Source organism: Pleurodeles waltl, chromosome 4_1, assembly GCF_031143425.1.
Source record: "Pleurodeles waltl isolate 20211129_DDA chromosome 4_1, aPleWal1.hap1.20221129, whole genome shotgun sequence".
NCBI lineage: Eukaryota > Metazoa > Chordata > Amphibia > Caudata > Salamandridae > Pleurodeles > Pleurodeles waltl.
The window spans coordinates 27372472-27389525 of record NC_090442.1 but is presented as its reverse complement, the minus strand read 5'-3'; positions in this window follow the sequence as shown (position 1 = coordinate 27389525).

Below are 17054 nucleotides of genomic sequence, written 5' to 3'. Positions count from 1 at the left end.
CCTCAGCAAACCTCACATTTAGCTAAAAAATCTAAATTTTCCAACATTTCTGTTTGGGATCACCCCACCGGGACAAATTTCCTACCACCCAATGTTCCCCTCAGTCTCTTGTTAAAAATGATATCTCACTTGTGTAGGTGGGCCAAGTGCCTGTGATAGGGAAGAGCCAAAAACATGTGGAAATCGAGGGGGAACCAAAGCGGGTCCAAAAAGGCAGTTTGAAATAAAAAAAATGTTGTCTGACAAATGCAGCATAATTTTTATCGGTATAGATGAGAAAATGTTGAGAGGTAGGAGGTTTGTGTATTCCTGCAGATTCCGGAAGGTTCCATCACAAAAATATAGTAGAAATGTGTGATTCCCAGCAAAGTTGGAGGTTTGCAAGGCATTGTGGGAAAGAAAATGGTGTGGGGTGTATGTGAAGCACACTATCCTGGAATCAACTAGATGTTAAGTTTTCAGATGTGTCTAGGTGTTGTGTATGTTTCTAAATGGCAGCGTCCCAAAGTCCAAAAAGCGCAGCCCTCAACATTCCAAGTGGCACACTTTTGAGAGTTACCAAGCTCTCATGGCCCAAACGTAAAACCAAGACCCAAAATAATTGGGGGGGGGCAGGAATGGCCTAAAAGTAATTAGGCCCCACCGGGAGTGACCCTTGACTAAGGGGTGGCTCCCCACATATAAAAAATAAACAAAAAAATAAGTTATCCCTGGTCTCTAGGGGTTTTCTGCCCACCCTGGGGGCAGATCGTCCTAATTATATTAGGCCGATCTGCCACTGTGGGGGCAGAAATGGCCTACAAATGTTTTGCCCCTCCTTGGGAGCGGCTCTTGCCCAAGGGGCCACTCCCCTTCTGAGTAACTATAAAAACAATAAAAATTCCCTGGTGTCTAGTGGTTTCTGCCTCCCTGTGGGCAGTAATGGCCTAAAAATAATTTACCCCCCCCCAGGGGGTGACCCTTGCCTAAGGAGTCACTCCCCACATATAAAAAATAAATAAAAAATAAAAAAATATATATATCCCTGGTGTCTAGGGGCTTATACTAGGCGGATCTGCCCCCATGGGGTTGGTGGGACTGGGCAGAAATGGCCTAAAAATATTACGGGCCCCTAGGGAGCGACCCTTGCCCAAGGGGCCGCTCCCCTTATGTGTCAGCATGCTAAAAAAATAAAATTCCCTGGTGTCTAGTGGTTTCTGCCCCCAGGTGGGGCAGAATTGGCCTAAAAATAATTTGGCTCCCGGGGAGTGACCCTTGCCTAAGGGGTTGCTCCCCACACATAAAAAAAAAAAATAAAAAAAAAAATTATCCCTGGTGTCTAGGGGCTTTCTGCCCCCGGGGGCAGATCAGCCTAATTATATTAGATCTGTCTGCCACCAGGGGCGGCAGAAATGGCCTAAAAATAATATGGACCCCTAGGGAGCGATCCTTTCCCAAGGGGCTGCTCCCCTTATTGACAGTACCTAAAAAAAAAATCCCTGGTGTCTAGTGGTCATTTCGGCTGCCCAATCGCATTGCGATCGAACAGCAGAAATGCTGTGAGAGACAAGAAAGGTAAGGTCTTTCCTTTCCTTTCTTGTCCCTCCCGCCCCACCTCCCGGTCGGAAGAGAAATGCAAAAGCATTTCTCTTCCGGTGTTCTAGCTGTCTGTGCATTCCCGTCTGTCTGCGCATCCCCGTCTGTCTTCGCTCCCCCTGATGTCAGAGGGTGCTCAGGAATACCGCTGCTGCCTGTATGTTTGAGCTTGTACGTCTGTCGGTGCCTCCCCAAACGTGATGTTATACAGGCATATCGCTGGATGAAATACTTATCCTTGCAAGGTCACACAATCTGTCCAATAGTCGCAGAGGACATGGATGCTGCCCTAGCGCGATCTGCTCCGGCACCAGGCCCGGCCAAATTGGGCCCAGTAAAGGAAGAACGGGTTGACGCCGTCCAAGGATGCTACAATCAGCCGCATGTGGCTCGACCACCGAGACTGGAGGAAAAGAGGTACGGTAGCTGTGGTCTAGAGCACAGGATACCAGGAATATGCCCTGCCAAGGGAAAGAACTTCTCCAAATGTGATAAGCCCAACGAGGAAAACTGAAAGGAAAGTAGTTCCAGTTACATGTTGATCCTGCAGTACGACCCATTGCCCTAAGGCACCGGCGGGTGAATTTCCACTTACGACCCCAGGTGGAGAGTGAACTACAGACAATTGAGGAGTGGGGGTCATAGAGAAGGTGACCGGCCCGACGCCCTGGGTGTCGCCACTCGTCATCGCCCCAAAGCCTAAGCAGCCTGACACCATTCGCCTGTGTGTGGACATGCGCCTTCCCAACATTGCCATAAATTGAGAACGCCACATCACACCCACCATGGATGATATTGTTGTGGATCTTAACAGGGCCCAGTGGTTCTCTAAGTTGGACCTATACTCGGGATACCATCAGCGGGAGCTAACCCCAGAAAGCCGTAACGTCACCACATTCTCAAACCAGGTGGTGCTGCGACGTTACAAGTGCCTTAGCTTTGGGGGCTCTTCGGCCGTGCATATCTTCCACAATGACATACGGGAGACACTGTCCGGTTTGACCGGCGTAATTAATCGACATCTTAATTTTCTCCAACACGTTAGAGGAACATCAAAAACAGCTGAGAGCCACTCTCCAGAGGTTAGCAGAAGCAGGACTAACGTTGCACCGGAAGAAATGCGCCTTGTACCACAACTCCATTGACTTTTTTTGGTTACATCTTTTCAAGGGAACTTCTGAAGGTTGACCCCAAGAAAGTAGAGGCCATCCAAGGAGCAGCCTTACCTCGCAACGCCACTGAAGTCAGGAGCTTCCTCGGTATGACAACGTACTATGGGAGGTTCATCCCCAATCTGGCCACACTTTCCGAACCTCTTCGACAGCTCACGAAGGCCAACACCCTGTGGGAGTGGGGCATAGAAGTGGACAAGTCGTTCCAAGCAGTCAAAAGTTCACTGTTGGACTCTGTGGTCATGGCATACTTCCACCCGCACAAGAAAACGGAAGTCATGGTGGACTACAGCCCCATTGGGCTCGGAGCCGTATTGCTGCAGGACAGAGCCACCAGCAGTGGACGCCAGTGGCCTATGCCAACATGGCCCTCTCGGCAACGGATGCCCGGTATGCGCAAATTGAGCTGGAAGCGCTGGCCATACGACGGGCCTGTCAGCATTTCAACTTGTATTTTTGAGGGCACAAATTTATGATGGTTACCAACCACAAACCACTGGTATCCCTCTTTGCGGGCACGGCCCGAATTGCCCCGCCAAGAATTGAAAGGTGGGCGGTGCATGTCCATCCTGTCTTGAAGAAGGTTTTCGCTCTCCTGGGTCTGCTGGAGGACATAACAATGGTCCATTTCACGGCCAGGAGTTTCAGGTTTTGTTCGCCATATCACAATGGTGAATTACCCCTCAATATCCCCAGGCAAACGGGGATGTTGAGCACTTCATGTGGACCTTGAACCCCGCTTTACGAACTGGAGTAAGTCAACAAGAGAACGCCAAGATATGCCTGCATGCGTTCCTGAGGGCATACCGGCAGACACCCTATAGCACGACTGGGTGTGCCCTGGCAGCGTTGATGTTTCGTTCGCCACCACAGGACTGCAGATACGCTGATGAGCAGTGGCAACCTACTGAATTGGATATACTCAAGACGCAGGAGAAGCGAAAACAGACCAATGTCTAGGCCAGCAAGAGGAGAAGGGCGAAACATTCTGAACTAAAAGTGGGGGAATCCGTCATTCTGAAGGATCGCCACCCAGGTTGGAAGTTCCGTACCCCTTTTGAACCTGACATCTAGATAGTCGAGAAGAACGCTGGGACCATCGCTGCTGCCACAAAAGTGGGGCGTCAGGTGACCCGGAATGTGTCTTGGTTCTTGAGGGTGGAGCCTCGGGATGGCGATTCAGGAGCTGACCCGCTGGAGGGGAGTGGCGAAGAGCTTGAAGGAGGCTACGTTTCACAGCCAAGTTCTCCAGATGAATGCTGACCAGGAAGTGACGGAGGTCCCAGCAGAGATCTCGAAGGGTCCTGTTCCCCATATCGGGGACCCGCACGAGGGCTGAAGCAGAGCGGGAGAAGTGAAAGGTACGACCTGCTGCCCAACCCTGAACCCAGCCAAAGTCTTAAGAGACTTCATGTGTTTAAAAGAAAAGTGACTGGTGTGCATGTACAGCCAATAACTCCTGCTGTTATCTTCTTTTCCTTTCTCTCTCTTTTCTTTTGTATTTCTGGTTGTTATTGTTATTCATATGCCTTGTTCGAGGGTGAATGTTTTTGTAGTAGTTCACTAAAACATGTGGGGGAAGTAGACAATCACCCGGGCTCTCCCCTACATTGTTGCCTGCTCTGTGACACCATACGTTGTCAGGGGCGGAGGTTATAAAATAAAGAGGTGCCCGGCCTGCGCGGTATTGGCGCACTAGTTAACTGTACAGCTTGCTGCAACGAGATTTTGTTCCCCCATTAGGCCGTACAGTCCACAGTCAGCGCGACGCTCCCAGCCGTGCTACAGTAACTAGAACCTCCGCCCCGCCATGCAGTTATGTCATCGAACATTTTCCTACAAATGTTATGGCCACACATCAATTTTGTTATAACAGATGTAATGAGTGCTGTAATATATGGGTTAATTATCAGCGCACGGCGAGTGCACAAGTTATATTTAACCTCTATCATATTATTTTACCTTTAGCCCTGCGGAAGTGGTGGTCTCCAGGGTGTGGGGGCTAGGCGCAGCCCTTGCATAGTTACTAAGCTTAGCCCTGGGGAGGTGGTGGTCTCTGGGGCTTCTAAAAGCACTAGTAGGGGGGATCCTGTGTGCCCCCATCCTATTTTTAAGCCATAATGCCCTGAGGACCTGGCCAACCCTGGGGCAAAATAACTGTGAAACTTGGGAGACCATTTTTTTAAACCTCTGCAAAATCTACAGATCCAGCCGCAGATTTTGCAGATATTTAAAAACAAAATACCTTTAAGCCCTGGTGGGGTCCCAGGGGTACCCCTGGACCAAAGCTAGTGTGTTAGACTATACATATCCCGTTACATTTTCTTTTTATGTTTTTATTGGGACTCTGGGAAGCTGAATTCCACAGGTGCCTGGAAGAATGTATGGGATTTAGGAGTGTACGTACGTCTGATGTCTTAGGGGTCACCTCCTCTACATTCTTAGGTCTGCACTACCCACAGTGCATTTACTGCCTCTGCAATATATACAGCTTACCTTTTGGGGTTTGTAGCCTATTCATTGCTTGCTGTTGGACCGGACGCAAAAACGACAAGGTGATGGATGGAATGCTTGAATTAATCCCAGCCCATGGAAATTGCTCGGGCAGCATCCCATTACAACATTTCTTTTGCCCACCATGCCACCATATCACCCCAGTCTGGAACCTGCCATATGCAAAGCAGTTTTTACCCTACTGCTCAAGGAACAGTCCAGCCTGAAATGCCAGGCCAGATCCTCCCTGGACCATAAACAAGCATTCTGGGACCGTTTTTAGGGTATCACCACCTATGGGCCAGGCTAGCTTGAATTCAGTGCCACAGTGACCACAGGATAAACATCTGGGCATAAGCTTCCTACGTAGGGCAACACCACACCACTCCACTTTACACTACTCCTCCCTACAACACTCTACATCACTTCACTCTGCAACACTCTGCTCCACTCTATGCCCTTCTACTCCATGCAAGCCTCACTTCATACCGTGCTACTCCACTCCAAGACACTCCACTGTAAGACTTTCTATGACACGGCTCGCCACTCCACTCCACACCACTATACTCCATTCTACCCCACTCCACTCCAATTCAATACAACCCAATCTACCCCACTCCACTGCACTACAATCTATGCCACTCCACTCAAACCTTCCATTTCAATCTACCATACTCTAAATTACCCAATCTACTCTGCTCCAGTGTATCACACTCCATGTTAACGTACCCCCACTCTACTTCAGTCCAATCCACCCCACTGTACTCCACTACAGTTTAGCCCACTCCACTCTAATCCCCTTTACCACTCTGTATTTAACCCCAATCTACCCCACTTCACTCCAATCAATCCCACTAAAAATTTACCACACACCACTGCAATCTAACCCACTCCACCCCAATCTACGGCATTACAGTCTAGTGCAGTATACTCCACTACAATTTACTTCACCTCAATCTACTCCACTATACCCCATTCTTCTCCACTCCAACCTACACTATTCCACTATACTCTAACCCACTTCAAACTACTCCACTCTAATCTACTCCAGTATACCCCAATCCACTATTCCCCAATTTACCCCATTCCAGTGTATCTCAGTCCACTCTACTGCAGCCTACCCGGATATACCTCAATCCTATCTACCGCAATCAACACAGACTTACTCCTTTGAGACGTGCATCAGCTGCAAGGTGCTTCATTTGCATCTATCTTTACTTATATAGCTAAGCTGTTGTCTTAATGTATCAATGCTCATGCTGTATGACAGTTTATTCACACCTCATGATAGTATATTTCATTAGTGTGTAGCTCACTCTTGCAGGGATGCATTTCTTGCACTTACCTTGTTGGAGACTCAATAGTAGCCAAGCCTGGTTTGTGTTTATGTAACTTTCTTCACATAGAGAGGTAGGCCTCTTTTTGCCCTTGGTTGTGTGACCTTAGCTGTTCTTGCTAGTCCAGTTGATGCCTTGTTATTTGTTGTTTAGCAGGGCTCCTTCTGTGCCCCACCATCTCCTAGCACCGTTTTTGGTCTGCAGTTGCCCTTTTCATTGCTCAGCTCGGCCCCTAGGCACTGTCACTCGATGCTTGTTGTCGGTTATGTCTTGGCTGGTGGGTCTGTGTGTTTCTTTTGCACTCTTTGCATTTTATTTTGCCCTTTTATTGTTGTCCTACTGCTACTGCATTGACTTAATAGTGTCTTATTCAAATTCCAACATGTAGTCTTCTTTTGTACTTGGTGTACTCCTCTGTGTCTATGGCCGGAATATTCCTATTCCTCTTTTTCTCATAAGTCCATGTATATCTGTGGGTTCCAGTATGGCTCCACTCCACTCAATGCAACTGCAAGCCACACAGTGCCACTTCACTATACTCAGTGCCTCACCACTTCACACCTCACACCACATAATGACTACACTCCATGCCACTATACTCCAAGCCACACAATGCCACCCTACACCACACAATTACACCGCTCTTAATACCACACCACACAATACCAACTCCACTCCACCAGCACTAAGCCACTCCACCCTACACCACTGATCTTCAAACTTTTTAACCCCAGGCCCACACAGACACATACACCCACACAGACACACACACCCACACCAAATCTTTCACAATTATTCTATTAAATGTGCAATGTTTAAACTTTTTTAAATATTGCAGATAACTTGTGTTACTGTTATAAAAAAATGCAATCAAATACATGATGCCAATTATACTATTCTGGTCCGGCATGTACTGCTCATTTTCTTCAGCTTAAGACACAGCACGGTTCTCAGCATAATGCTTCTCTTGGCCATAGCCTGGTGCCTCACCTCCCTGGGATCATTTGAGGCCCCCCCAGGGGAACCCACCTCCCAGTTTAAAGGCCCCCTGTTCTACACAATGGCACCGTACTTCACTCCTCTAAGTGCAACTCCTCACTACTTAATGCCACTCCAGTACACTCCAAGCCACACAGTGCCACTCCATCCCACAATGTACCACACTACTCTAATCCACACAATGCTACTCTTTTACATGTTGCACAATGCTACTTCAAACCATGCCAGTCCACTAAATGACAATACACTACACTCCAGGCCACAAAATGACACTTCCCCCAAGCCAAGGCACTCCACTTCAGTCAGTGCACTCTACTTCTTGCAACATAACATAAGTCCACTTAATAAAATTTCACTCCTCTACACTCCACTCCACACAGTGCCATGCAACACAATGCCACTCCACTCCTTCTAAATCAATATAGTTTACATATGTGCAGGAGCTGTGCGTGGCGGGGGGCGGTTGGTGCGGGGGTGAAGAAAAATTAATAATTGAAGAAAAAAAACTTACCTGAATGCGCTGCCGCCATCACCACCACCAAGCATCACCTCTTTCCTTGGCAACAGACACAGGCTCCCAGCCTGCCCTGCGGCCGATCTAAATGTTACCATCATGACACAAGTGTTCAGATTTGGGGGAGTGCCAAGCCAGGGTGCTCCTAGGCAGACTGCGAGAGTCTGCCTGTTCTCTCCAACCCAGCACTGCATTGCTGGATTGGACAGAGCTTAGTGCGCATGTATGTTTGCCCAGCCTGAGACGGCCGGCTAAACATACATGCGTACTGAGGGGGAGTACTGAGTATTCCCCCTCTGTGCTCGTCAGGGCCCGTGGCCCCACCCCTTCTACAATACAACAATAATAAACATAGTTCATTATTGCTGTATTGTAGAGGTTTGGCAGTTGCTGCTGCTGGCGGGGGCGATGCTCCTCTGACCTAACGGAGGTTCCACCCCTGCATATGTGAGATCTATTGATTTTGCCAATGCTTGTTTTGCAACACCTTTGGCGTCCCGTAATCTTTGTTGTCCCTGGAGGTATAATGAGGGCAGATCTTCCACGGGTGAGTGAGAAGGACCATTAGAGTCCAAGGGGCTGGAATTCTGGTCTGAGGCGGGCGGTCTCCAAACATATTTTACTTTCATATTTTTAGATACATCTTTGAGTGCAATGGGTTTTTAACCACCCCTCACGCCCCCACCTCCAGAGATCATGACGGTTGGACTGTGGGTAATCCTCCAATATCATTGATAAATGTATTCGCAGCAACTGATGCTGAGACTGAGTGTTAATTTTCATTTATTGGTGAACATGTGTTTGCGTCATATCATTTTAAATGTTTTTATTTGTTCTCTTTTTAAGTTAAATCAGAGTTTAACTTGTTGCGGAGCAAAATATACATGTCAGATTAGAGGCTAACCGTAAACTTTCATACGTCAATACAGGTGTTGGAAATATGGCTGAAGGTGGTCTAGTGTTTTCAAGGGCAGAAACAGACACACTTGCCACGATTCTTTAGGAAGTTAATTATATATGAAGATCTCAACCTTTAACACTACTCTACTAGACATGGCACCCAATGTAAAATATTTCATATTAGAACTGATTTTTATTAATCAACATGTAGATAACACTAATAAAAGTATAGATGAAATATATCATGTCTATGGTCAACCGCCTGATTGGGGTACAGATATTGCCAGGTTACAGTAGAAGCTAACCAATTTGAAAGTCCGTGGAGATATACATATTATGTCCATCCTATATTAATAGGCCTCACTTTTTTGGGCAATCTGTAAAATATTTCCGACATGATGATGTCATGTCAGATGGCTATTTTGTTCTTTGGTGAGTCTGACTGCCAGGGTACATTACAGAGCCTTATTGTGTGAGCCCTCTAAAATTCTAAATCTGCAATACTCAAACGTCCTATTACCTAACATTACATGGATGCTCTGGCAGAAAAGGTCTAGGTAGAGTTTTTGATGCCCTGTTGCTAGAACATGGCAAAGAGAAATCAAGACCGCCCCCCTCCCCCCGGAAAGAATAACTCATGGAAGGATTATAAAAATTACCTTTTCATCAAGGTTTAGTTATGCCCATGGTATGCTGTGGCTTACAATTGCTAAATCTTTATTGACGAGAGTTGAAAGAATGATAAAACAATTCGTATTGGGGGTCAACTAAACCTAGGACCCGGAGGACTAAACTGTAGGCTCACACAGAGGCTGAAGGCCTGCGTCTCCTAAAATGTGTTTTTATTATAGGGCTAATCATCTGTCACAGATTGTATCTGATAAGTGCAAAATGAGATTGCAGAATGAATCCTATGTGCAGACAACTGGAGTTTTTTATGTTGCTAAGAAACTCTGCACTGGACTTGTTTCACTCGACTAAGGGCCCGGTTTAATTAGTGGCCAACCCATCATTGAGTAAATTATGAGAACATGGAGTCTTGCGTATATGGAGGGGGGCTGGATCCATGCACACGCCCCTACATGGAATACTGCTCAATTTAACTATACCCAAGAAGGACCTCCCTGATATGCAAGCCCTAGTAGATCCAATGGGCTCTTAACACAATAAGATATTGGGCTATTAACCTAACTCCCACACTGCCACCTTGGACGCAGGCCAGTTGGCCGCAACACTGGTTCCACATGGATCTGTCAGTGGACTGCTAGCCCCTCTGGGTTGTAGCCTGGCTACCCAAGCACGTTTCATTGTTCAGCACCTACATAGCTACCCCCCATTAGGACGGTTCTTCACATATGAGACAGGTTGGGAATCAGGTGAGGGCTTACTACCTTCCCCTCCTCCAACACTCCAATTGCACGCAACCCGGATTTCACTTTTGTGCTACTGCCTCCATTATTTACTAGCTTGGAGGCAGAGGAGTGTAGGAAATTAACAGACCTCTTTGCGGGAGCCTCCATTAAGTCATTTGAACAGTGTAAGGCTTATTACTCTCTCCCTGAAACAACAAGGCTACAGTACTGCCAGCTGCATCATTGGGCATTGCACCCCTCCAATTATTCTGGGGCTACCATATCCTATACTGACTTGAAAAATTAGTGAGCGCATATGACGGGTCTAAAGGACTAATCTCCAATACATACCGGACCATTCAACACTCTACACCTCTTCAAACCCACACATTTCAAACTTTCAGGCAGACTACCACTGCAGATGGCATTTTGTCTAAGCAATTGGAACCCCTTTGGCGAGACATACCTAAAACTTAAGAAAGCTTATCCCACTGTAAAATAGCTTATATGATCATTTTTCAATGATATTATACACTGGCTTACCTCTCCACCATATACCCCTCCACATCTTTTTTTCTGCTGGTAAAGCAGACTAGTTGTGGGAGATTATTGACAAATCCGTTGTTGACCCCCAAGCAGGAATTGGAATGTTTGGGGATCAGAGTGTGCTGGTGTCATGCTAACTGACCAAGCAGGCCGCTTCCCTTTTGCGACCCACCCGCCACCACAAAACTCTTGGCCACAGCAAGGCCTGATACCGGGGGAGATCAGGGCCTAGGCGACCTTAGATAGCATCTTACATAGAACTGCCGTAGCATAGGAGCTTGCACCACACATCAGTGAACAGACTTTGGTTGATACCAGTTACTGAGAATCCCGGCGACCCAGTGGGCCTGAACTTCGACCAACAACCCCACTGCGGGCTTCACGAAGGAGTGCAGACTGAAAGTGGGTGTGGCTACCACCCATTTTTTCCCCAGGGCCTATAGTGACCACACTTGAGTATTTGCCAGTGCAGCACTGGGACTGCCTGTCCCCCTCTGCTACGTGGGGTAATTCAGGTCTTACAACATATATTACTGGGTGTAGAGTGCAGCAGGGGCTGACATTGCTGCTGGTCAAGTGGTGTGCACAGGCTCTCAGCTAGAACAGCAAAGCCATTCCGTTACAAAAATGCCAGTATTCCTCTTGCCGGATTATATCAGTGCAGTGCCGCAGGGCTCCCTTTTTTGGGGTGACGTGCAGATTGAGGCAGGCTGACCTCCACTATTCCCTCCTTTTTCAAGTTAAACTGAAGGCTATGGTTTGAATTAAAAGTTACTGCTTTACCAAGCCCATGGATGCCTGGGACTGGGTTGAGACATCCGCTTTCCCTTCACTGCCATGCCGACAACATGAGGCACAAACATCGCATCGCCAGAAGCACTGGGCACGCAAACATGGTGGTGCTGGATTCAAAGGGGCATCTACCCCAGAACAGGCAAAGGAGGGACAAACCCAGACTTGAGGTTGGAGGTTACATTGTGGGCAGACTACATTCACCCCTTGTTTACTGTTCAGACGATGGCATAGCCGATGTCAAAGCATGGTCTCAGCAACCCTGCAGGAGCTGACAAGGGAAACAGCAGAGGAGCTTATATCACAACAAGAACCTCAGGTGAAGTAATCTGTATTCATCAGATTGTAGTAACAGGTCGTCCCAACTGACCCAGATTGAGTAGAACTGCAGACTGCTTACACACTGTGGAAACTGAAGACAGCCTGGCTACCCCCTTGCCTAGCAAACATGATGCATGCTGGTAACATGCAGGACCTTTTCATCCATGGGCCTTTTTTTTCTTTTTTTTACTGTTTAGGTGATCATAATGTTTGAGGGCTGTCCACGGTAGGGATTTTTTTTTTTTACAGTTTTGTATAACTGTGATGATGTGGCTTATGATCCGCTACAGAGCCCACACTCTCCCCACTTAGGATACTGACATGTCTAAACTTAGCATAATCAGGTAGAATGTCCATGGTATGGGCTCCACACGTAACAGACATGCGGTTCAGCAGTATCTTAGGTGATGGGGTGTTCAAATTGCACTGCTACAAGAGACTCATATCATGGGAGAGGAGGGTTCCCGTTTTAAAAAATGCTGTAGAATGAAATGTTTTGTACCACATAGTCTGGCTTTGCTTGCAGAGCCATAATCTTGCTTAGACCAGGTGTTCTCTTCAGGCTCACAGTAATCAAAATTGACCTGAAGGGCGGTCCCATGCTGGTCGAGGGGCAACTAGATGGGAGGACGGTCTTGTTAGGAAGCATTTAGGGCCCTCCATTCAACATAGCAGGCCTACTTCTCACGTTTGTTCTCCATATTCACTAAATGGGCCCACATCCCCTGTATCATTGACTTTAGGTGTGTAGTTGACCCACAGCGTGATTGATCCCACCTACAACTCCCATACTCCCCGGTGTAGGCTTCAACACTGGACTTTGTTGGACTGAAGGAGATTGCTGAACTCAGACTCTAGGGAATGTTCCTTTAATTCTCCCGCTCCCCCCCCCCACATGCTTTGCGTATCCGATTCGATTGGATACTCTGTGTCACAGCTACTAGGCTATTGGCATCAAGGGCAGAATATCTGGGGGAAGACCTATTCCAACCTTAATCCCCTCCAGGTACAGTTTTAGTGGGGTGTGTCATAGTCACAGGTTCCCACTAGGCATTTACAGCCCACCATGCTTGGAGATAAGGTATTCTGTGACACAACAGCAGAGACACTCTCCCATAGCCTACTCGACAACTGGGGAACATCTGTGTCCAAGGTAATTGACTGGGAAGCGATGAAAGTTATCCTCAGAGGTCACTGCATCCATGCGGTTGTAGGGGTGAAGGCAGGCCCACACAGTGACATGTCTGTATTTAGACATCCCTGGGTGCACTGCAAACTACGGCCCAAGCTGACTGTACAATGCTGGGTGCAATGATTAAGGCACTGCATAGACATGCTCAAATGAGTGAGCAACTACAACACCTCGACATCCGTGCGTACCAAGCGAAGCAGTATGCAGATGTTTATTGTCCTGGCTCCTGCGCAGCATGAACCTGCCCACACAGATCACGATAATCAGGGATTCACCAGCAATTGTCACAAATCAGTCAGATTCCCAAGGCATTTACTATGCATTATCAGACCGCATATGACCCTCTATTATGGACAGTCAGGTTGCAATATGTCACTTTCTTGCGTCTGTCAACTTAGTAGTCCGTCGTCCACTAGATAGGGAAGATCTTAACGCACCCCTTTCATGAGAGAAAGAGACGGTGTCAGGCGGGGCACAGCAACTCATAAAACACTGGATATGGATTCCAAATCTAATTCTACAAAGCCTACAAGCACCTTTTACCCCTGAAACTCCTCAAACCTTAACAAGAGTTCCAAACGGACGGTTGACTTCTGCCCACCCTCCGCAAATCTTAGTATCCTTTTCCAAGCCTTTGAAAGACCCCATGGAGCTTGCCTCTTAATACCCGCATTCTATGTTGAGGTCTGATTATAAAATCCTGAACAAGGTTATAGCGGGCAGGCTGTGTGAACACATGCCACGTCTGGTGCACACAGGTAGGTCCACCACCACTTTAAATATACACCTTCTGCACAGGGTAATGAAGCTTCCTCTGGTCCAGTGGCCATTTGCTGCATGCTTGGTGCTGGACTTGCATGAAGCATTTGATATAGTGGATTGAAATTGCCCGTTTTTGACCATGACTACTTTTGGCATCAAGGGATGACTAGATGCGTTAATTTTACTCATATACATTGAACGCACAGTGCGGGTGAATATTGGCCAGTGTATCTTCCCCTGTTTATGAGTGAGCAGAGGAATGTGGCAAGTCTGTCCGCTGTCCCCTCTGCTCTTTGGCCTCGCAATGGAGCCCTTATCCCTGAGGCTCCAACAGCAGGGGCGTTCCTGGAGTATCCCATTGTCTGGGGAGATCCATGTAGTCTTGTTATATGCAGATGATGCATCATTCTACATCCGAAACATACAGTAGGGCATAGCTGATATCCAAGACATACCCCTGGAGTTTCATGTTGCTTCTGGCCTGGGGGTGACCTGTGCCAAATCATGCCTGTTTATGCTGCACCCGAACTGTCCCCAGCAGCATTTCATTGTGGATTCCAATCCCTTGTGTTAGGAGCCCCGCACGTTTTGATACCTTGGCATAAACATCTATCACGAGACAAAGTATCTAATAGATGACAACCTTATAAGAAGCATAGCAACCCGCATCCCCACATGGCTTTTTGGAGCACTTTGCAAGGTAGAGTGTCGCTATCTAAGATGGTAATGCTCCCTCTGCTACTTTACTTTTCCTATAACCTCCTGGTCTGTGTCACCCAGAGGCACATCCCATCCATTACACTTGGCCATAAGGAGTTTCATTCAAAACAAGGGGAGTTGCCACATTGCACTCCGTAAACTACAGTTGTCCCTAGACTAAGGGGTATTTGGGGCTCCAGATTTTGAACATTACTAGTTGGCGGCCCAGGTGCATTGGTCGGCAAGTTGTTTGTCAGGTCATCACACAGAAGAACTTGAATCTCCCACAGCAGCCCGAGCACACTTTGTGGTCTAGCGGATCTTCCTCCCCCAGGACAAGGTTTCACAGTATGGTAATGGATTATTGCTGATCACATGAGAGTTTTAATCAGAGCTTGCGATACATCACGCAGATTCTTTGCTTGAGATACCACTGAGCTACATAACCTCATTCAGCAAAATGTTTGGTAGCGTGGGCACGAGGGCCTGGGTAGAGGCAGGCATAAGTACACTAGTTGCTTTGTATCAGGGGGGTACATTATTTTCTTATAAATGCTTACAGGAGGAACATGCCCTTCCAGCAGGTCATTTCTTGGCATACAGCCGCTTGCTGGGCCACCGTAGAAATACTCTGGGCCATCACAGACAATATGCCAGTACAGCGACAAACAACACATTACACATAGTTTATACAGTGGAAAAGGAAATTTGGCAGTGAATTACATCATGCAATACATAGCTATCAGCTATGTAGGTACCTTGCAATCTCGTGTGCATGGGAACGTCACTCGAGGTTGGCCGTACTCCAGCTTGGGGTATCATGTGCACTGCATTGTGAGGGCTGTCTGGTTGGGGCAGTGGAAATTGCCTGGTACGATTTGCAATTTGAGGGCGGCTAACTATGGTGGAAGGCTGCTGGTCAAGGAATTCAGGAGCACTCGGAGTTACGCTGTATGTAATAAGTGCTGTGTTGGGAAATAAACAGAAATAATTATTTGGAAAAGAGCTGAACTCTCTAATTGGGAGCAGAAAGGCAAACTTTGGCCATGTGTCGGTTGTCCTTCAGGCCTCTTAATTGTATGAAGTTCCTGGTGACAGTGAGCACATAAAGGGTAGTTACATGAGAGGTTGCTTTAACAGGAGGGGATGGGTGGATTGAGGAGAAAGGTGGCGGTTCTCCTTTGTGATGTGTACACCTGCATAGGGGCATTGCAAGAGAAGTTCTCATCTGACTGGGGAATTGAGAGGTGTTGTGTGGGTAAACTGATGAAATCGTGATGCCTTCATCAATATGGGGCCTCCCGTTGGCATGGGTAAGGTTCCACTTTGTCATTGGGTAAGGCTGTGGTTTAGTGAGTTATGGGTTTTTCAAGGGGAAGCACCTGCTGTAAGGGCCTTATATTGTAGCAACATCACATCCCATGCTGCTGCGATGGGGCACTGTCTGATACAGCCAGCCTACAAACAGTGTAGTGCAAGCCTATCTGCCTCATCCTAGCAGGACACTGCCAATTGCCATGGGCCTGCGACGCGGTTGCGGGGCCTTTCAATACAAAGAGAGGAGGCATTTGGCCAATAAGAGGGCCAGCTTAGCAAATTTGGCTTGTACTTTGTGTTGGTTCCATCAATGGGAATAATCCTAGTGCGGTGGCGTCCCATTTTTCCAGTGCATTAAGTTATGGGACTGTGGCCAAAGTGCTATGCAGCTTGTCCCAAAAGTGTGCCAATGTGGAGCAGGACTAGAGCATGTTGAAGGTGCACCACTGGGAAAGAGCATCTCAGGCAGGTGAGGTGTGCCACTAGGAATATTCTGTTAAGGGGGGGGGAGGGGTTGAGGTAGCCCTTATGTAGAAGCACTTATTGGTTATTCTTGTAGCATGCTTTATGTCTTACCATCTTATGTGATTCCAGGGCCCTGGCACATTGATGATCATGAAAATGCCTCCTGTGGTTCTCCGTACAGAACTGCCTAAGTTGCATCAGGGGTATGTCGAAGTGTTCCAATGGCTTTACAAAGCCAAATGATAAGATGTCACCCGTGTACCATTTGATATATTGTACAAACAACTTTGTGTCTAGTTTATTCTGTAAGGATTTACCATAGGGAGTCCATTGAGGCAGCAGGCATCAGTATGTGATGAATTGTCCTGGGAGATGGCATAGTCCTGGTCAAAAGCTGGCCGTCCCGGAAGAGGTCTTCCACTGTGTCAAATGAGTGTGCCTGCCAGTCTGGTAGCTGCTCTCTTGTTAATGAGCCCTACACGCTGGTGAGGCCCTGTATTGCAATGTTAGGGGCATATGGAGCAATCTGGTTTGTTTGTTAGGCGAAAGTTTCTGGTTAGACATTTCCACGGCAACCATCCAGGAAAGGAGCAGGGCATCATCAGTGGTGATCTTGAA